At 48.2% G+C, this 24,346-nt stretch overlaps 1 long non-coding RNA gene across 1 annotated transcript; it reads right to left on the reverse strand.

Annotated features, from left to right (window-relative positions):
- Positions 1-24,141, reverse strand: LOC120889757 (uncharacterized). The gene is made up of 9 exons (XR_013431681.1): positions 23,982-24,141; positions 19,772-19,918; positions 15,080-15,195; positions 14,878-14,988; positions 8,125-8,240; positions 7,622-7,737; positions 5,911-6,024; positions 5,236-5,314; positions 1-422 (listed from the first exon to the last, which is right to left on the reverse strand). It is a non-coding gene; the product is annotated as an uncharacterized LOC120889757 (long non-coding RNA).
- Positions 24,142-24,346: the final 205 nt, after the last annotated feature.

Consider the following 24,346-nt stretch of genomic DNA (forward strand, 5'->3'; position numbering starts at 1 on the left):
AGGCACTGGCAGGACAGGCCACAGCCCTTGGACAGGTGTACTGGGCTACCTGTGGGCACTGGAAGGTCCTAAGGTCCCTGCGGGCCCGAGTCCCTCTTAGAAGGGCAGCCTGTTGCTCTCCGAACCCCATAATAGGGCATTTCCAGTGTATTCAGCTATGGGGGCCCAGGCCCCACTGAGCAGCTGACCTGGGAGCGCCCTCTGTTACTCACCTGCAGGGCTGTGAGGCTTTCTGTGACTCACCAGCTACTGAGAAGTGCCCTTCCTTGCAATTACTGAGCCCAGAAGAACAGGTTTCTGTCACCTACTATAAGCTGCTTGTGGATCCTGGGGCGCCCCATCGACTGCTGGATGTGAGCCCTCAAGGAGGTGGACGACTGTCTTTTCCCTCGTGCCTTGTACTTCCAATGATAGAAGATGTCCTACAGAAATAAACATTTAAAATGCAAAATGTTAATTCTCTGGGAAGGGGTCATTCATTATAACATTTAGATTAATAAACACGGAAACTTTACAACTCAGTAAAATAAACCACCTCTATACTCTTGTCAAAAAAAAAAAAAAAACAGAAAGAAAAGAAAGAAAGAAAAAACAAATAGGAAAAAGGCTAATGCAGTCTCTTGAGGGTACCAGCCTTGTGTTGTTCCCCTTGGAACATGAAGGATCATGCACTTTCTTGATGTCACTGTGCAATGGCACGGGGATCCTTCCTCAGTGTTGAGAACATCGAGGTCAGGTCTGTTCTGGTGGTACCTGTGTGCACATTCCTGGTGTCCATCATTATCCAGGTTCTGCACCCAGACTCTGCATTTCTGCTTTGTTTCAGCCTGGCGATACAAAGAGGTTGCGAAGCCAAGTTTCCTCAAAAATTCTGAGTGTGAGAATGTTCCCAGGTAATTGCAACTTTTTTTCTCTTATTCTGGGATCTGCCTCTTCCTATTGTTGGTCACTCCCTTGGAAGCAAAAGGAGATGACTTCCTGACCATTCAGTCTGTCTTCTCTCATTTCTGCTTTCAGCAGTGTTTCCAAGACATCATTGCCACATCCATGGACAGCAAGATGTAGGCCTACATTTGTCTCTCAAATGCTGTACGTGTGGTTTTCATAAGGAGATCCTTGATGCATTTTAAGTGAATTTTTGCATAGGCTCCACCAAATAACAGCTTTGCAAACATAAGCGTTCTTGGTGCTTGTCTCTAGTAGATCGGCTACACTGCAAGTTCTTCCAATTCTTCTCTGCTCTTCTCTTCAGACCACCCTGGCCTCCAGACAATTGGGCCTGCCTGCAAACAACTGGACACACTTCTGATGCTGCCCTATGCCACCAAAAACTGACATGTCCTTTGAGCTCCACCTGAGGGCTAAGGGATCCGAGCACAACAGCATGGTGACTTCACATAAAGTTCTGCTATATCTTGCTCCAAGGGACCTGAACAAGGAAAGAGTATCCACAAGGGCCTGCATTACCCTTTGCAGAGTGTCCCTCAGGTGAAGTCCAGAGTTGAGCAACTAGGCCCCGCCCCACGACTTCCTGTGAGAGCAATTCCTGGCTGCTGCTAGTCAGCTCTGGGCCCCCTGCTCTGTAGGTTCTATGGTGAGGGAACTCCAGTGCCCAGGTCTCCCTCAGGGCCCTAGGAAAAGGCAAGGAGGCCCAGATGGCAGTCCAAGGATCTTCCAACTCCCTGCCTGCCCGATCTGCCCAACAGCAAGGCCTCCTGGGAAGGAGGCATGAATGGCACTGGGTGTCTTGAAACTGTTTCCGCACGATGGAAGTAGAGCTGCAGACATGGCTACCAGGACTCATCCTGGGAGTCCTTCTCCGGCCCTTCCTGTCTGAAAAAATGCTGCCCAGAGAAAAAGGCTAAGGAAACCTGGCTCCATTGTCTTTTGCCCTCAGAGAAGGAACAAACTATCCAGTCTGCCTTTTTTTTTTTTTTTTTTTTTTTTGGTACCAGGCATTGAATTCAGGGGCATTTAAGCACTGAGCAACATCCGCATCCCTATTTTGTAATTTATTTAGAGACAGGCTCTCACTGATTTGCTTAGTCCCTCAACTTGCCCTTGTTGAGGCTGGCTTTCACCTGGAAATCCTCCTGTCTCAACCTGTGGAGCCACCGCTAGGATACCAAGTTGCCTTTTTATTTGGGGATTTGGATTAGGATCTTCAAAAAACTTTTTCATTTCTTAATTTTGAGACCGGAGTTTCTATGTTGGCCAGACTGGCCTCCAACTTGAAGCCTTCCTACCTTGGTCTCCAGCACGGGACTGCTTTCAGGTTTCATCAGAAGCCTGAATCTACTCCTCCTTCCTGAGGACACCTGTCCTGTTGGAACTTCATTTCCAGAGGATCTGGTCCACTGGAGTGTGGCTCAGTGTTACAGGCTCTGCAGCTCACAAACAGCAAACAGCCATCAGAGGAAAAATCCCTGGGATGAAAGCAGACAACTGAGGAAGCTGCTCAAGCTGGAGGAGATCTTCTGTGCCCAACCAGTCACCAGCCCAGGTGGTCAGTGACCTGGCCATGCTCCCAGGCCAGCGGGGACTCCAGTATTCCTTGGGTTTGGTGTCTTATGAACTAGATTGGTGGCAATAACTTCTCGTGAGCAATCCGAGGATGGTGTGATACTTAGACTTTGGCATCCATTTCCATCATTTTCTTCCCATAAAACATAACATTTTCCCATGGCATGAAATACACAGTGACTCTATGGTGTTGTATCTGTGTATTTTATGTATATTTTTTGGCCATAAATAATTTATCAACTGGCTTACAGAATCATCATTAGCTGTTTTTTACCCCCTTCAACAGTAATTTACCCTCGGTTCTTTATATTTCTTGGGTTTTATTTATTTACTTTTTTAGGGATGATTGAACACAGGGATGCTGAACCACTGAGCAACATACCCAGCACCACTGCTCCACCTCAAAGATTACTTTTCATTCTTACACAGGGACTTGCTAACTTGCTTAGGGCCTCACTCATTGCCGTGTCTGGCCTCTAGCTTGCCATACTCATTAGCCTCTCATATTGCTGGGAGTATAAGTGTGGGCAACAAAGCCCTTCTCTTTAGCGAATTGAAGAATGATATTTGAGGGGAACCGGATGGTGGCTCTAGGGTAAAGCGCTCGTCTAGCACATGTGAGGCACTTGTTTAGACTCTCTGTACCACTTATAAATAAATACAAATTAAGTTCTATCAACACCTAAAAAAATTAAAATTTATAAAAAGAATGATATTTGACAAGGAGTCAAAACATAAGCATGTGCCAAGGGAAAGTAAAGCACCTTCAGGCAATCTTCCAGGGGACCCAATACTTTCTTGGATTCTTTCTATGCCTGATGATCAATCTACACTTACATTTGTGTAGAATTAGTCTCACTCGAAAGAAAACTCTGTAATAAAATTGAATTAATGCTTATATTATTGTTTGGAGCTGGTTGCTGTTTACCACAGCTTTAAGGAGTTGGTGCGCATAAACTCTCATTACTGTTATCTGTACTACACCCTTTTTACCACCTTTGAAGCCTAAAGAAGAAAGGTGAAATCCGTAGCTGCTGGGATTACAGGAGAGGACCACCACACCCGGTGTCTTAGTGGTATTGATGGAAATCACAGCATCGAACAAACATTGAAATGACAGCATGACCTATCTCTAATAGTGAGATGTGTGTCCGCTGGAATTCCTGTGTTGAAACTTGAATCCCTGAATTACAGGTTGATCATATCTGGAGGTACTTTGGGAGGTGATTGGCTCTACCGGACTCACCCTTCATACATAGATCAGTCCATTCAAGGATTCATAAGTTTCCTTAGGAGAGTGACTTTGCTACCAAAGTCAATTCTCTCCAGCGGGACAGCTCTGTCTGGCCTCAGGATAGCCTCTTCTATGTTAGGATTTAGCCCAAAGACCCTCACCAATGGTCAAGGAGATCCCCAGACCATGTTCGTGGACACGCCTGTCTTCAGAAACTTGAGCCAAATAAACTTTTTTTTTTCTTTTTTTGGCTTTGGTATTGGGCATTGATCACAGGGGTACTTAACCATGGAGAAAAACGTCTAATCCTTTTCTTAAAATGATTATTATTTTTTATTTTGGTACAGGATCTCTCTAAGTTATCTAAGGGTATTGCTAAGTTGTAACAAGTTCGCAAATCCTGCCTCAGCCACCCAGGCCGTCAGGAACACAGGAAAGTGCCAGGGCACTTAGTGAAATTAGATTCTTTTTAAAACAGTCACCATCCAATAGTCTTATCGAAAAAAAAAAAAAATATATATATATATATACATATATATATTTACGTACATACACATATGCCTAAGATGCATGACAGATATGCCTATCAACTTTGTAAGAAAAAACAAAGTTATCACATATGTTAGAAATAGAGTCAAAAACAATTGACATTATTATTTATCTGCTCTTGGTGTTAGCTCGGAGAAACTGAATTGTGTAGGGAGTTACAAGAGGCTTGGGTGCAATCTGGATTTCCAAACCTGATCAACGGCTGTCTCTTCCCAAAGAACCCACAGGACCAGGGGTCCCCAGGGAAGCAGCAGCAGCCAGGAGATGGTGTCATAGGAAGTCACAAGGCAGGGCCTTGGTACGAAGCTGTGTGGACAGGAACAGACAAACCCTCTCACAGGCTACTGCAGGTTCCTGAGGACACTAGCTTCTTGTCCCTCACCTTGGAGCAAGACACACAATGCCTGTTTCTGATGTCACTGTCCTCTCAGCTCAGTGAGAAAAGCCCGATAGGCCAGCTCAGGTGGCACCTGTGTAATCAATCCTAGTGTCTCTCGCGGATCACTTCCTACAAGACTCTACCTTTGTGCTTTGATCCTGCGTGGCCCTCGACAAGGAGGTTCCTAGTCCAGCTTGGATCTTGGACCATCAGACCTGGTACTGGCCCTCCTTGCCTTATCTGCTAGGGCTGTCATGCACTAAGTGCTCATGGGATGGGACCCAATGAAAATGTTTCCCTAACTAGATTTCCCTCTAGTGCTCCACTTGTGCCCCTCCAATTGGAAGAAATAAATAAATAAAATGGCTAGAGGAGAAACACTCCAGAAACTACGGCTGCCTTGCATTTTGCTCAATCTCAGAAAACTTGCTCCCCTGATAAAAAAAAAATTTCTTTTGGGTTCCATTGCATATCAACGTGAGATCTAATGAACAGAGTCCTGGGTTATATCCCAGGGCCACATTAAAAAAAAAAAAAAAAACCAACTCACCCCATTTTCATGTTCTCTCTCTCTTTTTGAACTCACTTTCCACATGACCCCTTCTTTCCATGTCTGCATTCACCACAGCCTAGAGGACATAAGATACATGAATACCACAACACTAAGTCCCCTACCTCAACATTCTCTGCCTGAAATCTAAAGGGGAAACTTGAAGATAAACCATCATCCAGGCTGGAGGACACCAGTCAGGTGGCTCAAAGAAGCTTCCTCTCTCTCTCCTCGTCACACACTCGTTTTTGAAGGCCACTTTAGAAAAGTAGATCATGCTAGCAATTTTCATTCAACTTTTAAAGTCACTTCATAGAATGGTTTCAATGGTTGTGCCTTGAAAAACCATTGTTGTAAAGTTAATCCCAAAATTATGTGTGAACGGGAACTGAAGTATTTCTGGGAGGTCATTGGTTCACGAGAACTCTGCCCTCATGCACAGGCACTCATCAGTCCACTCATGAATTTATAGGTTTTGTGGGGAGTGACTTTGCTATAAAAGCCAGGTGTCTCCAAGAAGCTTCCTCTGTCTCTCCTGTGCTGGCCCTCTTCCACATTATGATTTAGCAAGAAGACCCCCACCAACAGCTCAGCAGACACTGAGGTCCGGTTCTTAGATTTCCCATCTCCACAACCATGAGGACAAGAAATGTCCATTTCTTACAAAATACTCACCTTCAGGTATTTTTGTTATGGCAACAGAACCTAGACCAAGACACATCACCATGTGCACATTGGTTCTCTGGAAGACATACATATTGACACATTGGATTCCCAACTTCTTGTGTCCTAAAAAGAGTAAAAAACAAACCGAACCCTGTCATTTCTCTCGCCTGGTCCGAGCACTCACAAACTACAGAGGGAGGAAGACTGAGTGCAGTCCAACTCAGAACAGACTGAATGAGCAGGGCCCCCTTGAACATTCCCTCAGAGCCAGGGGAGGCCCAGGGCAGGATGGCACTCAGGCCTTGGTCAGAGTTCAGAGGGAGAACAACAGGAGACAGGAGCTGGAGGCTGCTGCACTGGCGCCACACTTTCCAGCTGGTCCTGGGCAACAAGGCAAAGCCTGTCTCGGGCAGAATCACGACAGAAGCAAACACTGGGAACCAAAAGCCACAAACACTGCAAAAGAAAAAGCAACCTCGGGAGCTGCTGCCTCAGAACTGGGCAAAGGCCAGGGCGGCCATGTTGCCTGGTGCCTTTGTCTGGGTGGTGTTTTTTGAGACAGCCAGGGCGGGAGAGGCGCGCTCAGGCCCAGGGCTGGTGGCCACAGCTGGAGCTCTACCGCCACCGTGCGGAACCAGTTTCCAGATGCCCTGCGCCACCCCAGCCTCCTTCCCAGGAGGCCTGGCTGTGGGGGAGGATCCACGTTTCCAGGAGCCACTTCCAGGCGGCTGGGGCTGCCCTCTGGGCCTCCTGGCCTTCTCCCGGGGTCCTGAGGGAGACCTGGGCTCTGGCGCGCTCTCAGCAAAGAACCTGGAGAGCCAGGGACCTGAGGGGACTAGCAGTGGGCAGGAGCTGGTGTCACAGGAAGTCGTGGGGCGGGGCTTCGATTCGGAGCTGAGTGGAGTGGAGAGGAGGGACCCACTACGGAATTGCAATGCAGGGAGGTCGCCCTGGCCCTGGGTGCCCAGCGCGAGGAGGGGCTGAATTCCCGGAAGCCGCGGCCGGGGGCAGCTCTTTTGGGAGAACAGGAACCTGAGCCCCGGGGTGGCTGGTTTCGGCATTGCTACTGTCACCGAAGGTCACCACATCTGGAGAGATTTTGTGCTGCAGGCAGTAAATGGCGCCACCAGAGGTGGCCATGGAGCCTCTGCTGTGCCTGGCCATGGCGACTGGGCTCATGGTGGGCTGCAGTGTGGTCCCCTGCCCACTGACTGGCGCAGCCCGGCGGACTCTCACGTGGTAGAGATGAGAAACCTGGCCCCCAAGTGCCACATGGCCATGCACTGGCCTCACAGGAGAAAGCCCTTGGAACAGGCTTCCTGGGCTACCTGCGGGCACTGGAATGGCTCAAGGTCCCTCTTTGAGGGACAGCCTATGGCTCTCTGAGGCCCTTTATGCTGTGTTCTGCTCTGGAAGCCCAGGCCACACTGTGCAGGTGACCTGGGAGAGCCCTGTTACTGACCTTCAGGACTCTGAGGCTCTCTGTGGGTCATCTGCTACTGAAAGGTGCCCTTCCTTGTAATTTCTGAGCCCAGAAGAAGGGGTTTCTGGGGCTTGGGGTTGTGGCTTGGGGAAGAACCCTTGCCTAGCATACGTGAGGCACTGGATTCAACCCTTAGCACCACATAAAAAGAAAATAAAGGTATCGTGTACACCCACAAGTAAAAAATAAAAAATAAATGTTAAAAAAAATAAGTAAAAACAGGTTTCTGTCACTCACTATATAACGCTTGTGGATCCTGGAGTGCCCCATCCACTGGTAGATGTGAGCCCTCCTGTGGAGGTAGGCATCTATTGTTTTCCTCCTGCCCTGTACTTCCCATGATAGAAGATATCCTGCAGAAATAAGTGTTTAATATGCAAAGGATTAATTATCTGGAAGGGGTCATTCATTGAACATTTAAATTAATACTAAAATGAAAACTTTGCAAGTCAGTAAAATAAACCACCTCTGTAGTCTGCCAAGAAACGAGGAGGAGAGGGAAGAGAGAGAAAAGAAAAGAAGGGCCAATGCAGGCCTTGAGGGTAGCAGCCTTGTGTTCTTCCCCTTGGAGTAAGAACAAGCATGGCCTTTCTTGAGGCCACCGTGCACTTGGATCCCTCTTCGCAGTGTGAGAACAACAAGGACAGGTCTGTTCTGGTGGCACCGGTGTGCTCATTCCTGGTGTCCATCACTACCCAGGTCCCCCACCAAGACTCTGCATTTCATCTTTGAGAACTCACTTTCCACGTGACCACCTCTTCCCATGTCTGTTCTTCACTCAGCCTTCTTCTCTGGTGGTTCCTCATGGTATCCCATTGTCTTGGGCTCTCGGATGACAAAGCTCAGGTTTGCTTGCCTAGGAAGGAGTAGAAAATGTTTACACCAAGGTCATGGGGAAGAGGGAATGTAGGCAGCAGGACACTGGGTTGTGTGCCTGACTCACTTCCACTTCCGTCCCAGGGTCCCTGGAGTCCTACTCCAGATGCAGACCCAGGTACTAGGCCTGGTGGGACCAGCGGGAGGCCTACAGTAGACGCAGCTCTCCCAGAAGGGTTCAGGTGTCTCAAGACTGAATACTGTATAATCCCTCGTTGCAGGTGTGTGACAACAGGAGGACAGGACAGCGGTGGCACTTATAAGCTCAGTCCTGCTGTCCCTAATGCTCCATGTTCTACACTAGGCCACAGCATTTATGCTGCTTTGCTCTCTTCTGGCCTTAGACCAACAGACTGGGCAGCCTAGATTGTTAATGGGACTTCAGGCACCCAGTGGGTCCTGCCTCGATCAGCTCCTAGGCTGATGGATGGGCTTAGGGGGTGGGGCTTCTTCAAAGGATGTCCTCAGGGTGGCAGTTTTGCCACTAGCTCAGACTTCAGTACCTTCCTTTTGTTTTTCATCAGAAACCACACTGGGACCTGAAAACACTCTTCTTTCATCAGGACTCCTATCCTGGTAAAACTTCATTTTCCACAGATTCTTGTCCATTCAGGTGTGGCTTTCTATACTCAGTGTTCGTGGCTCTGGAGTTCTTGAGCATCAGAGGATAAATACCTTGGATGAAAGCAGACGACTAAAGAAACTGCTGAGGCTGGAAGAGACCAAGTGGTCAGTGACCTGGCCGTGCTCCAAGGCCAGCAGTGATTCCAGCATTCATTGTGCTCTAGTCTTAGGAACTCAATGCCAAACAATCATTCCTCATGTGACATCAGAAGAGGGTATGATAGTTATAGTGACCTCTGTATCCATTTCTATCATTTTCTCCTCATTCAACTTGCAAACACCACAAGTTCCCATTGCATAAAATACATTTCCCCTGGGGCTGGGATGTGGCTCAAGTGGTAGCCCTCTCACCTGGCATGCATGAGGCACTGGGTTCCGTCCTCAGCACCACATAAAAATAAAGATATTGTGTCCATTTAAAACTAAAGTCCGGTATGTTGCAGTGTATTTCTTAAATATTATTTTAGTTTTTGTGTGTATATATAACACACACAGATATATAATCACACACACACACACACACACACACACACACACACACACACACATATGTCTTTTTCTAGACATAGATGAAGACCATGCCTTTATATTATTTGTTCACGTAGTTATGCGGTGCTAAGAATCCCATGGCCTCATGCTACATCCGCCAGTTGCCACAGAGCCACAGCCTTAGTCCTTCCATTTTATATTTCATCACATGACTTTGCTATAAAAGCCAGGTGTGTCCAAGAAGCTTCCCCAGTCTCTCCTTATGATGTTCTCCTGCACATTATGATTCAGCAAGAAGACCCCCACGAAAGGCTCAGCAGACCCCACGCCATGTTCCTAGACTTGCCATTCTCCTGAACCATGAGGCCGAGAAATATCTACTCTTTACAATTTACTGGGCTTCAGGTATTTTGTCATGGCAACAGAACCTAGACTAAGGCGCATCAACTTGTGCGTACTGGTTCCCTAGAGGGAGAATGCATTTATGCCTGTGTTTCCAAGCTTCTCAAGTCTTAAAAAGAACATAAAACAAACTGAACCCTGTCATTTCTCTCACCTGGTCCGAGCACTCACAAACTACAGAGGGAGGAAGACTGAGTGCAGTCCAACTCAGAACAGACTGAATGAGCAGGGCCCCCTTGAACATTCCCTCAGAGCGAGGGGAGGCCCAGGGCAGGATGGCACTCAGGCCTTGGTCAGAGTTCAGAGGGAGAACAACAGGAGACAGGAGCTGGAGGCTGCTGCACTGGCGCCACACTTTCCAGCTGGTCCTGGGCAACGCGGCAAAGCCTGTCTCGGGCAGAATCACGACAGAAGCAAACACTGGGAACCAAAAGCCACAAACACTGCAAAAGAAAAAGCAACCTCGGGAGCTGCTGCCTCAGAACTGGGCAAAGGCCAGGGCGGCCATGTTGCCTGGTGCCTTTGTCTGGGTGGCGTTTTTTGAGACAGCCAGGGCGGGAGAGGCGCGCTCAGGCCCAGGGCTGGTGGCCATAGCTGGAGCTCTACCGCCACCGTGCGGAACCAGTTTCCAGACGCCCTGCGCCACCCTAGCCTCCTTCCCAGGAGGCCTCGCTGTGGGGGAGGATCCACGTTTCCAGGAGCCACTTCCAGGCGGCTGGGGCTGCCCTCTGGGCCTCCTGGCCTTCTCCCGGGGTCCTGAGGGAGACCTGGGCTCTGGCGCGCTCTCAGCAAAGAACTTGGAGAGCCAGGGATCTGAGGGGACTAGCAGTGGGCAGGAGCTGGTGTCACAGGAAGTCGTGGGGCGGGGCTTCGATTCGGAGCTGAGTGGAGTGGAGCAGAGGGACCTGCTAAGATATTGCAATGCAGGGAGGTCGCCTGGGGTTAAGGCGCCCAGTGCAGGGAGGAGCTGAATTCCCTGAAGCAGGGGCTGGGGGCAGTTGCTTTCGCAGGGCAACAACCAGAGGCAAGACAGCTGTCTCCCGCTTAGCTACTGATGTCCAGGGCTGATGTGTCCCAAGCAGAGAGGAGATTATGTGCTGCAGGCAGAAGGTAGTGCCCCCAGAGCTGTGCATGCAGCCAGGGCTGTGTATGGCCACCATGTCTATGCTTATCATGGGCTGCGGTGGCTCTCCTTCTCGCTGATCAGAGAAGTACCCGGCAGCAACCTGCGTAGGTCCCATTGGCCTGATGGAGTCCTCTATGGTAGAGATGAGCAACCCGCCCGCCAAGCGCCAAAGGCCCAGACACTGGCAGGACAGGCCACAGTCCTTGAACTGACCTCTAGGGCCAGTGCCCAGGTCTCCCTCGGGGCCCTAGGAGAAGGCAAGGAGGCCCAGATCTGAGCCTAAGGGTCCTCCAAATCCCTGCTTGCCAATCTGACCAACAGCTAGGCCTCCTGGGAAGGAGGTTTGAATGGAGCTGGGTATGGTGAAACTGTTTCCGCACGATGGCAGTAGAGCTGCAGACATGGCCACCAGCCCTCTTCCTGAGAGCTCTTCTCCCGCCCTTCCTGTCTGAAAAAACACCACAAAAAAAAAATGCTTACAGAATCAAGTTATCAAGAAATAGTTGTTTTTTCCCCTTCGAAAGTATTTATTTATGCATTTTTGCTGTACTAGTGAGCTAGTACACCCTACCCCTGAAATTTTAATTTTTTCTCGGGAAACAGGCTCTTGCTAACTTCCTTAGGGCCTCACTCATTGCTGAGTCTGCCTACTAGCTTGCAGTCCTCCTACCTTGGCCTCTCATATTGCTGGGATCATAGGTATGGGCCAGAAAGCTCTAGAATTTAGTGAATTAAACAGTGATGTTTAAGGAGGAGTCCAAAAGGAGCACCTGCTAAAACAAAGAAAAGCATCAGCAGGAAACCTTCCAGATGACCCATGAACCTTTTGGATTCTTTCTATGTATATTGTTAAATCTATACCCACATTGGTGTAGAATCAGTCTCACTTGAGGGGAAAAGAATCCATAATAAATTTGAATTAATGCTCCTAACATAATTTTGAGCAGACTTCTATTTCACGCAGCATCGAGGAGCTGAGGAACATGAACTCTCATGAACGTCATCCTTCCTAAAACTCTGTTTTATACATTTGAAGCCTAAAGGAGAAAGGTGAAATTCCTAGTCAATAGGATCACAGCTTATGAACACCTGACCTGGTGTCTTAGTGGTTTTGTTGGAAACCACAGCATCCAACAATGAAATGACAGCATGACCTATCTCCGAAAGGGCAGTGTGTGTCCCCTGGAATTCCTGGGTTGAAACCTGAATCCCTGAATTACAGGTTGATGGTATTTGGAGGGACTGTGGGAGGTGAGTGGCTCATGAGGACCCTGCCTTCATGCAGAGATCAGGCCATTCAGGGATTAATAGGTGTGCTCAGGAGTGACTTTGCTATCAGAGTCAACACTCTTCAGTGGGACTGCTCTGTCTGGCCTCATCCTATATTATGATGTAGCCCAAAGACTCTCACCAATGGGCCTGCACATCCCCAGGCCATGTTCGTGGACATTCCTGTCTCCAGAACCATGAGCCAAACAAATTCTATTCCTTTTCTGGCTTTGGTACTGGGCATTGAACCCACAAATGCTCAACCACAGAGCAGCATGCCCAATCCTTTTCTTAAACTTCTAATGAGTTTTTATTTGGGGACAGGATCTTTTAAGGTAACTAATTGTCTCGCTATGTGGTAGCAACTTTGCAATTTGCGTTCCTCCTGTCTTAGCCATACTGGCCACCAGGACACGGGCATGCACCAGGACAACTGGCAAAATTTTATTTTTTACCAAATAGTAACCCTCCAGTATTCTTATAGTATGGGAAAAAAAATGCCTAGGATGCATGACTGATCTACCTCTCAACTCTGAAGGACACATATATGACTATATATTTTTTCAAAGTCATCACATGTGTTAGAAAATGAGTCAAAGATACTTTGTAATTTATCTGGTCTCCTGTTAGCCCTGTGAACCGCTGGGCAAGTAAAGAGAAGCAAAGTAAATAATAAGGGAGTGGAGAAGGAACCATGGGGCAAATGAAATTCCCAAGAACCAGAGTAATGATACCAGGGTGAGGATTCATGCCTCCACTTAATTCCAAATTAAAAACAAAAGCAGAAGAAAGGCCTGGGAGGCTGAAGCAAAACACCAACAGATGGAGGCCCTCCTGGTCAACCTACCTCAAAAGTTCACAACTTAAACCTGGTGCAGTAATGCAGACCTGTAATCCCAGAGGCTGGGGAGGCTGAGACAGGAGAATCCCGAGTTCAAAGCCAGCCTCAGCAACTGCAAGGCACTAAGCAACTCAGCGAGACCCTGTTGCTAAATTAAACAATACAAAATAGGGCTGGGGATGTCGCTCAGCAGTCCGGTGCTCCTGAGATCAATCCCTGGTATGCCTCCCCCCTACAAAATAATAATAGGAAAAAAAATTTTTTAAACTGAGATTGTGGCTCAGTGGCAAAGGGCTTGCCTCGTACGTGTGAGGCACTGGATTCGATCCTCAGCACCACATAAAAATAAAAAAATAATAAAATAATGGTATTGTTTCCATCTACAACTAAAAAATTTTTTTTTTTTAATTATTAACAATGAGGGGCTGGGGATGTGGCTCAAGCGGTAGCGCCCTCGCCTGGCATGCGTGCGGCCTGGGTTCCATCCTCAGCACCACATACCAACAAAGATGTTGTGTCCGCCGAGAACTAAAAAATAAATATTAAAAATTCTCTCTTTCTCTCTCTCTCTCTCTCCTCTCTCACTCTCTCTTTAAAAAAAAATTATTAACAATGAAACAATGCAAAAGAAAAAGGCACCATTGAGAATGTACTCCAACAATGGTAGCAAAACCCAAGGTGAATGTTCCCTGGTGACTTTGTCTCTGGCTGGCACTTGTACAGAAAAGAAGGGCAGAGAAGAGCTCTCAGGATCCAGGCTGGTGGCCTTGGCTGGAGCACTCCCACCATCCTGAGGGAACAGGTAGCAAACACTGTGCTCCACTGAAGCCTCCCTCCCAGGAGATCTAGCTGTTGGGGAGGATCTGGCTTTTGTGGAGCAAGCTGCAAGAGGCTTGGGCTGCCATCTGGGCAGGACGGGCCACAATCCTTGAACCGACTCTGTCTCCCTCAGGGCCCTAGGAGAAGGCAAGGAGGCCCAGATCTGAGCCCAAGGATCTTCCAACTCCCTGCCTGCCCCATCTGCCCAACAGCTTGGCCACCTGGGAAGGAGGCTTGAATGAATGGGCCTCCTTGCCTTCTCCCAGGGCCCTGAGGGAGACCTGGGCACTGGTGCTCTGTCATCAAAGCACCTGGAGAGCCAAAGAAAGAAGAAAGAGAGAACCCCGGAGAGCCAGGGTTCCCCAGGGGACCAGTAACACTCTTGGGGGCAGGGCCTTGGTAGGAATCTGTGAGGACTGGACCAGAGAAACCCTGTCAAAGGCCAACGCAGGTTACTGAGGGCACTTGCCTCGCGTTTCTCCATTGGAGCAAGACACAGAATGCCCTTTTGTGACATCAGTTTAATAGCACATGGATCCTGCCTCGAAGCTGTGTGAGAACAGCAGGACAGGCCAGTTTTTTTGGCACCACTGGAGGCAAAGCTGGTGTCTCTCACGGATCTGCTTCTGCAAGACTCTGCCTTTGTGCTTTGGTCCTGCATGGCCCCCAACGAGGAGGTTGCTAAGCCCAGCTGGAACTTCAGCCCAATAGACCTGCTGTTGGCCCTGCCTCCTTTACCTGCTAAGATATTCATGCAGAACTTATTTATGGGGTGGGACTCTATGAAAATTTTTCTCTCACCAGACTTGACTCCCGGCCCATTGTGTGTGCCTCTCCAATTTAAAAGAAAAAAAAATTGTCAGAAGAAGAGACACTCCAGAAAGTGTGGACCTGCATTTTCCTCAGTCTCGGGAAATGTGCTCCCCCGCTTAAATTTTCCTTTTGGATTCTATTGGATACTAATGTGAGATCTAACATTCACAGTCCTGGGTTCCATGGCAGGACCACATTGAACAAACAATAACCAAAAAGTCAAAAAGGGCCTACCCTTGGGATGGGGATGTGGCTCAAGCAGTGGCGCTCCCATCTGGCATGCGTGCGGCCCGGGTTCGATCCTCAGCACCACATTACCAACAAAGATGTTATGTTCGCCGAAAACTAAAAAATAAATATTAAAATTCTCTCTCTCTCTCTCTTAAAAAAAAAAAAAGGGCCTACCCTATTTCATCTTCTTTCTTTGTGAACTCACTTTCCACGTGACCACCTCTTCCCATGTCTGCTCTTCACTCAGCCTTCTTCTCTGGTGGTTCCTCATGGTATCCCACTGTCTTGGGCTCTTGGATGCCAAAGCTCAGGTATGCTTGCCTAGGAAGGAGTAGAAAATGTTTACACCAAGGACATGGGGAAGAGGGAATGTAGGCAGCAGGACACTTGGTTGTATGCCTGACTCACTTCCGTCCCAGATGTAGACCCAGGCCCCCCCAGGAGGGTCCAGATGGATCAAGACTGAATGCAGTATGATCCCTCCTTGCAGGTGTGTGACAACAGCAGGACGGGGCATACTGAGGCACCTGTAGGCTCAGTCCTGCTGTCCCTAATGCTCCACATTCTACAATAGGACTCTGCATTCATGGTGCTTTGCTCTGACCTGGCCTTAGACCAATAATAGGCCTGGAGGCCTAGATTGGTAATGGGACCTCAGGCACCCCAGGGTCCTGTCTGGGTCAGCTCCTAGGCCTTTCATGAAGGATGGGCTCAGGGGGTGGGGCTTCTTCAAAGGACTTCCTCAGGATGGTAGTATTGCCCCACAAGAGAGAACCAGCCTTCCTTTCTGTTGCTCTGCTTCTACCACTCCGATTTGAAAAATAAAAAAAGGAGAGAAAGAAAATCAAGCCAGTCATTTCCAGAAAACTATGGCTCCCTGCATTTGGCTCAATTTGATGTAACATGCTTCACCATTAGAAGTTTGGTTTTCATTTCTAGTGGATGCCAAACAGAGAAGGAATAGGTAAGACCCTGGTTCTTATCTCCAGGAAGGAAAGAAAGGGAGGCAGGCTGGAAGGAAGAGCAAAGCCAGGCAAATTTGCCACGCTGGCCTCCAACATGGGACTCGCCCAGGAGCTCAGCTTTCAGTACCTGGTGCCTTTCATTATTCATCAGAAACCACACTGGGGCTGAATTTCCTCTTCTTTCCTCAGAACTCTTGTCCTGGTAGAACTTCATTTTCCACAGGATTTTGTCCATTCAGGTCTTATTTTACACAGTGTCACTGGGTCTGGAGATCCCAGAGCATCACATTATCTCCTTGGGGATCAACTCTTTGGCTGAAAACAGACAACTGTGGAAGCTGCTGAAGCTGGAGGAGATCTTCTCTAGCCAACAACGCACCAACCCAAGTGGTCAGTGACCTGGACATGCTCCAAGACCAGCAGGGATTCCAGCATTCCTTCTGCCCTAGTCTTAGGAACTGAATGTGAGGCCATAATTCCTCATGTGCCATCAGAAGAGGGCATGATACATCATTTTCTACTAATTAAACATGAGAACCCCACATGTTCCCATGGCATGGATACAGTTCCCCTATTTTCTGTGACTTTATGGGGACCTTAGGTTGTAGTTAATTTCGTAGATTTTATTGTAGATAATATATATATATATATATTATCTACAATAAAATCATAGATGAAGAACATGCCTTTACATTATTTGTTGATGTATTTATGAAGTGCTATCCCTAATGCTCCATGTTCTACACTAGTACTCTGCATTTATAGTGCTTTGCTCTGGCCTAAGCTTCACTTAAGCTAGGCCAGCCATGTGCCACTGAGTTTTAGCCCCAGACACTCCATTTTATATTTCATCACATGATTTGTGACATCTTCTATTAGTAGATTCAGGAATGATGCCTGCCAGGGAGTCAGAAAACAGGTATGTGCCCAAGACAGAAAAAGCTCCACCCCCATACTTTTCATCAACATTTTGTCTCTCACATAAAACAAATCTCTACGAAATTTTAATGCATGAGTATACCCTTGTTGAGATTAGAGCAGATTTGCATTCACCACAGCAGACAGGACATAAGGTACATGAATATCACCACCACCAAGTCTCCCACCTCAAATTTCCCAGCCTGAAATCTTTAGGGGAATGTTGAAAATAAACCCTCATCAATGGGGATTTAAAAAGGAGGCTCCCCTAGCGCTTTTGTTTCCACTTGAAAAGTTTCTTCATGGTATGGTTTCAGTGGCTGTGTCCTGGAAATCCTCTGTTGGAAACTCAATTCCTGAAATTATATCTTACTGGGACTTGAAGGAATACCGGGAGGTGATTGGCTCATGAGGACCCTGCCTTCATGCAGAGTCTGGTTCAGTCTACTCATAGATTTATAGGTTTTCTTGGGAGTGACTTTGCTATAAAGGCCAGGTGCTACCAGGAAGCTTCCTGTCTCTCCTTGTGATGACCTCCTCCAGGTTATTACTTAGCAAGAAGACCCTCACAAAAGCTCAGTAGACCCCGACACCCTGTCATTTCTCTCGCCTGGTCCGAGCACTCACAAACTACAGAGGGAGGAAGACTGAGTGCAGTCCAACTCAGAACAGACTGAATGAGCAGGGCCCCCTTGAACATTCCCTCAGAGCCAGGGGAGGCCCAGGGCAGGATGGCACTCAGGCCTTGGTCAGAGTTCAGAGGGAGAACAACAGGAGACAGGAGCTGGAGGCTGCTGCACTGGCGCCACACTTTCCAGCTGGTCCTGGGCAACAAGGCAAAGCCTGTCTCCGGCAGAATCACGACAGAAGCCAACACTGGGAACCAAAAGCCACAAACACTGCAAAAGAAAAAGCAGCCTTGGGAGCTGCTTCCTCAGAACTGGGCAAAGGCCAGGGCGGCCATGTTGCCTGGTGCCTTTGTCTGGGTGGCGTTTTTTGAGACAGCCAGGGCGGGAGAGGCGCGCTCAGGCCCAGGGCTGGTGGCCATAGCTGGAGCTCTACCGCCACCGTGCGGAACCAGTTTCCAGACGCCCTGCGCCACCCCAGCCTCCTTCCCAGGAGGCCTGGCTGTGGGGGAGGATCCACGTTTCCAGGAGCCACTTCCAGGCGGCTGGGGCTGCCCTCTGGGCCTCCTGGCCTTCTCCCGGGGTCCTGAGGGAGACCTGGGCTCTGGCGCGCTCTCAGCAAAGAACCTGGAGAGCCAGGGACCTGAGGGGACTAGCAGTGGGCAGGAGCTGGTGTCACAGGAAGTCGTGGGGCGGGGCTTCGATTCGGAGCTGAGTGGAGTGGAGAGGAGGGACCCGCTAAGGAATTGCAATGCAGGGAGGTCGCCCTGGCCCTGGGTGCCCAGCGCGAGGAGGGGCTGAATTCCCGGAAGCCGCGGCCGGGGGCAGCTCTTTTGGGAGAACAGGAACCTGAGCCCCGGGGTGGCTGGTTTTGGCATTGCTACTGTCACCGAAGGTCACCACATCTGGAGAGATTTTGTGCTGCAGACAGTAAATGGCGCCACCAGAGGTGGCCATGGAGCCTCTGCTGTGCCTGGCCATGGCGACTGGGCTCATGGTGGGCTGCAGTGTGGTCCCCTGCCCACTGACTGGCGCAGCCCGGCGGACTCTCACGTGGTAGAGATGGGAAACCTGGCCCCCAAGTGCCACATGGCCATGCACTGGCCTCACAGGAGAAAGCCCTTGGAACAGGCTTCCTGGGCTACCTGCGGGCACTGGAATGGCTCAAGGTCCCTCTTTGAGGGACAGCCTATGGCTCTCTGAGGCCCTTTATGCTGTGTTCTGCTCTGGAAGCCCAGGCCACACTGTGCAGGTGACCTGGGAGAGCCCTCTTACTGACCTTTAGGACTCTGAGGCTCTCTGTGGTTCATCTGCTACTGAAAGGTGCCCTTCTCTGCAATTTCTGAGCCCAGAAGAAGGGGTTTCTGGGCCTGGAATTGTGGCTTAGGAAAGAATGCTTGCCTAGCATGCATGAGGCACTGGGTTCAACCCTTAGCACCACATAAAATGAAAATAAAGGTATTGTGTCCACATACAACTAAACAACGAATGTTAAAAAAAATGTTTTCCTGTCACTCACTATAAGAGGCTTGTGGATCCTGGGGCGCCCCATCAACTGATAGATAGAGTGGAGGTAGGTGTCTCTTGTTTTCCTCCTGCCCATTATCTAGGAAGGGGTCATTCTTTCAACATTTAAATTAATACTAAAATGAAAACTTTGCAAGTCAGTAATATAAACCACCTCTGTAGTAGGCCAAGAAAGGAGGAGGAGAGGGAAGAGAGAGAAAAGAAAGGAAAAGAAAGCCCAATGTAGGGCTTGAGGGTAGCAGCCTTGTGTTCTTCCTCTTGGAGTAAGAACAAGCATGGCCTTTCTTGAGGCCACCGTGCAGTTGGGTCTCTCCTTGCAGTGTGAGAACAACAAGGACAGGTCTGTTCTGGTGGCACCTGTGTGCTCATTTCTGGTGTCCATCACTACCCAGGTTCCCCACCAAGACTCTGCATTTGTGATTGTTTCTGCTTGGGCCTACAAAGAGGTTGGCATGCCACGCTTGAACCTGGCCCCCTTGGACCTCCCACGGGCCCTGCCTTCCTCACCTGCAGGGGCTTTAGTGCACGAAGACCTCTGGGCTCTGAGCTCCAAGAAACTATGTCCTCAGGTTGGCAAGGCTGACCTACGCTTTCCTCCATGTGCTCTGCTTCTGCCCAAACAATGGGGAAAAAAAAATATTCAGAAGAGAGGAAAGACCTCAGAAACTATGGCTGCCTTTCTTGCATTTTGCTCTTTTGAGGAAATGTGTTCCACTCCTAAAATTTGGCTCTTTGTTTCCATGTGATATCAATGTGAGATACAATGTGTACACTCCTGGGTTTCCCGCCAGTAACACAGAGAGGAAGAGAGAGAGAAAAAGGGATAAATTAAATCTGAAAATGAAGACCTGAGCCACTCACCCCATGGGCACCTTCTCTCTTCCAGAACTCAGTTTCCATGTCACAAGTCTTCCCCTTTCTGCTCCTCACTCAGTGTTGTTTCTACAGCGTTTCTTCATGGTATCCACTTGTCTGGGGCTCTTGGAGGCAAACCTCTGGCATCCTTGCCTAGGAAGGAGTTGGAAAACACCAAGGGCTCAGGGAAGCAGCAACATAGGCCCCAGGACTCTTGGGTGTCAGCCCAACTCACTTCCATCCCAGGCTCCCTGGACTCCTATTCCATTGGGACCCAGGCTCTAGGCAGGGTGGGCCCAGGAGGAGGCCTCCCTTAGGTGCAGTCCTTACACGGGGGGTTCAGAGAGCTCAAGACTGAATGCTCTACAATCCCACCAGCAGTGACATGTGCATGGGAGGGACCATCAATTCTTCTCCTACAGTTGACAGATGTTCTCTCACGACTTCATCATCTCACCCTAGAGCACCAGCGTTTTCCCATATCACAGAATGGCCTGTGACAGCTTTCCCTGGCGTTACCCTGCATGTCTATGACTGCTTGTCACCTACAGATGGGTCATGTCTTTTCTCTTTGGTAACTAGGACATGAAACTTGCAAAGGATTCAGAAATCAGCCGTGTTCTGACGGAGAGAAAACCACCATCATCAGACATCATGTGAAACATCCATAATCTTTTGCTTACTCAACTCCAATTTTCCTCAACAATTCTGGGTGTTAGAATGTTTCCAGATAATTGCAAATATTTTCTCTTATTCTGCTAGCTGCCTCTTCATATTGGTGGTCAGCTCCTTTGAGGCAAAAGGAGATGACTTCCTGAGCATCCATCTGTCTTTTATTTCTGCTTTCAGCATTGTTTTCAAGAAACCACTCCCAAATCCAAGGATGGGAAGATTTATGCCTATATGTTCCTCTAAACTTACATAGGTTTGGCTTCTATAATAATACCACTGATACATTTTAAGCCAATTTTTTGCATAGGCTCCACCAAATAACAGGTTTCCAAACTGAGGTTTGAGTTGATCCTCCTGGGTCTTCTTGGTGCTTGTGTCTCTAGCACATTGGCTGCACTAGAAGAACTTCCAATTCTCTGCCTTCTCTTCTGACCACCCTAACCCTTAGACAATCGGCCTGCCTGTGACTTACTGCACACCCATCTGATGGGGCCCTATGCCACCTAGAACTGTCCTGCCTTTCTGTTCCACCTAGGGGCTGAAGGGATCTGAGCACAACACCATGGTGACTTCACGAAAGGCATTGCTACCTCTTGCACCAAGGAACCTGAACAAGAAAGAAGTATCCACAAGCGCCTGCAGGATCCTTTCAGAGTTAAGTCCACACAGCTTGGCACCTAGGCCCTGACCCATGACTTCCTGTGGGACTACCTCTTGGCTGCCCCTAGTTAGCTGGGCCCATCCTCTGCAGGTTCTGAGGTGAGGGAGCGCCAGTGCCCGGTCTACCTTAGGGCCCTAGGAGAAGAGAAGGGGGCCCAGAGCACAGCGGAAGCCTCTTAGAACAACCACCTGGCCACATTTGCTGAACAGCTAGGCCTCCTGGGAAGGAGGGTTGAATGGCGCTGGGTATCTAGAAACTGTTCCCGCACGATGGCAGTAGAGCTGCAGACATGGCCACCAGAACTCATCCTGACCGCCCTTCTCCCGCCCTTCCTGTCTGAAAAAAACGCGGCCCAGAGAAAAAGGCTCAGGAAACCTGGCTCCCTTCTTTTCTGCCCTTTGTGTTGTTGGAACAAGCTAGCCAGGATGTATTTTTTGTTTTGGAATTTGGATTGGGATTTCCAAAAACTTTTTCATTTCTTCGTTTTGAGACAGGATTTTGCATGCTGGCCAGACTGGCCTCCAACTTGAGACCTTCCTACCTTGGTCTCTAGCAGGGGACTGCTTTCAGGTTTCATCAGAAATCACACTGGGGCCTGAATCTACTCCTCCTTCCTGAGGACACCTGTCCTGGTGGAACTTCATTTCCAGAGGATCTGGTCCACTGGAGTGTGGCTCAGTGTTACAGGCTATGCAGCTCACAAACAGCAAACAGCCATCAGAGGAAAAAACCCTGGGATGAAAGCAGACAACTGAGGAAGCTGCTCAAGCTGGAGGAGATCTTCTGTGGCCAACCAGTCACCAACCCAGGTGGTCAGTGACCTGGCCATGCTCCCAGGGCAGTGGGGATTCCATCAGTCCTTTGGTTTCTCTTCTCCTGAACTCAATGGGGGGGGGGGGAATAATTTCTCATGAGTAATGGAGGAGGGCATGTGACTTGTATTTACTTTTGCCTTCATTTCCATCCTTTTCTTCTCATTAACAATTAACACTTTCCCATACCATTAAATGCACTTCTACTACTTACCTGCTCCCTGGGGTGTGTATCTTTATGTGTTTTCTGAATATTTTGTTCCTTATAAGTGATATTTCATCACATGGCTTACAGAATCATCTCATTGGCAGTTTTAGCTCTCTTCCTTCAACAGTATTTTCCCTTCAGTTCATTTTATTGATTGATTGATTGATTGATTTTGTACCGAGGACTCAATACGGGGATGCTGAACCACACAGCAACATACCCAGAACCCTCCCGGCCCTCGATCGATTAATTTTTTTTATCCTGACACAGGGTGTTACCAACTTCCCGAGGGCCTCACTGATTGCTGAGTCTGGCCTCAAGTTAACATTCCTCCTTCCTTGGCAGCTCATGTTGTGGGGATTATACTTGTGGGCCACAAAGCCCTACTCATTAGTGCTTTGAAGAGTGATGTTTGACAAGGATCAGAAAATGAGCACGTGCCGAGAAAAAGAAAAGCACCAGCAGTAACCTTCCAGAGGACCCATTAACCTTTAGGATTCTTTCTATGTATACTGTTAAATCTATACCCACATTTGTGTAGAGTGAACCAGACTTGAGGGGAAAAAAATACTGTAATCAATTGGAATTAATGCCCCTATTATCATTTAGAGCACACTTCTGTTAGCACAGCTTTGAGGAGCTGAAGAACATGAACTCTCATGAATGTCATCCTTCCTAAAACTTTGTTTTACCACATTTGAAGCCCAAAGGAGAAAGGTGAAATTCCTAGCCAATAGGATCACAGGTATGCACCACTGACCTGGAGTTTTAATGGTATTGATGGAAACCTCAGCATGGAACAAACATTGAAATGACAGCATGACTTATCTCTGAAAGGGCAGTGTGTGTAGGGTCTGTGGGAGGTGAGTGGCTCATGAGGACCCTGCCTTCATGCAGAGATCAGTCCATTCATGGATTAATAGGTGTGCTCAGGAGTGACTTTGCTATCAGAGTCAACTCTCTCCAGCGGGACTGCTCTGTCTCATGATGGCCTCTTCTATGTTAGGATGTAGCCCAAAGACCCTCACCAATGGTCAAGCACATCCCCGGGCCATGTTCGTGGACGTTCCTGTCTCCAGCACCATGAGCTAAACAGATTTTATTCCTTTTTTATCTTTGGTACTGGACATTGAACTCAGGGGGACTTAACTACAGAGCAACATATCCAGTCATTTTCTTCAAATCATTAGGATTTTCTATTTTCGGACAGGATTTATCCAAGTTACCTAAGGGTCTCCCTAAGTCATAGCAAGATTACAATTTGCGATTGCCCTGCCTCAGCCACCCAGGCAGCCAAGATCGTAGGCATGTGCCAGGCACCTGGAGACACTTTATTATTTAGAAAATTCAACCTCCAGGTTTTTTTATTTTTATTTTTTAATTGTAGATGGACATAATAGCTCTATTTTATATGTTTAGTTTTCTTAATGTGGTGCTGGGGATGGAAACCAGTGCCTCACATGTGCTAGGCAAGCACTGTACCACTGAGCTACGACCTGGCCCTCTAGGATTACTATAGCAACAAAAAAAAGTTGCCTAAGATACGTGATTGATATACCTGTCAGCTCTATAGATTTTTTTTTTCAAAATTATCAAATATTTTAGAAATAAAGTCAAACACACTTGACTTTTTCGTTTCTCTGATCTGGTGTTAGCTCTGAGAAACCGCTGGGTAAGTGACAGCAAGCAAACAATAAGGGAGTGCACAAGGTAGACTTGCAAATTAAATTCCCCAAAACCAGAGCAATAATGTCCTCTGAGGATTCTTGCTTTCGTTTAACTGCAAATGGAAAACAAAACCAGAAAGGAATGGGAGGCTGAAGCAAGGACACCAAAAGATGAAAGCCAGCCTGCTCAACCTACCTCAAAATTCAAAATTAAATCTGGTCGTGATGACACAGGCCTGTGATCCCCATGGCTCATGCCTGTGATCGCAGCGGCTCAGGACGCTGATACCTGAGGATCCTAAGTTCAAAGCCAACCTCAGGAAAAACTGAGACACTAAGCAACTCAGGGAGGCTCTGTCTGTAAATAAAAAAATACAAAATAAGGCTAGGGATGTGGCTCGGGAACCTTGAACTCAGTCTTTGGTACATCCCTTAGGAAAAAACTGAAATTTAAAAGAAAACAAATTAATAACAATGAAACAATGCAAAAGAAAAAGGCACCATTGAGAATGTACTCCAACAATGGTAGCAAAACCCAAGGTGAATGTTCCCTGGTGACTT

This window comes from Ictidomys tridecemlineatus, chromosome X (assembly GCF_052094955.1).
Source record: "Ictidomys tridecemlineatus isolate mIctTri1 chromosome X, mIctTri1.hap1, whole genome shotgun sequence".
In the NCBI taxonomy this organism is placed as follows: domain Eukaryota; kingdom Metazoa; phylum Chordata; class Mammalia; order Rodentia; family Sciuridae; genus Ictidomys; species Ictidomys tridecemlineatus.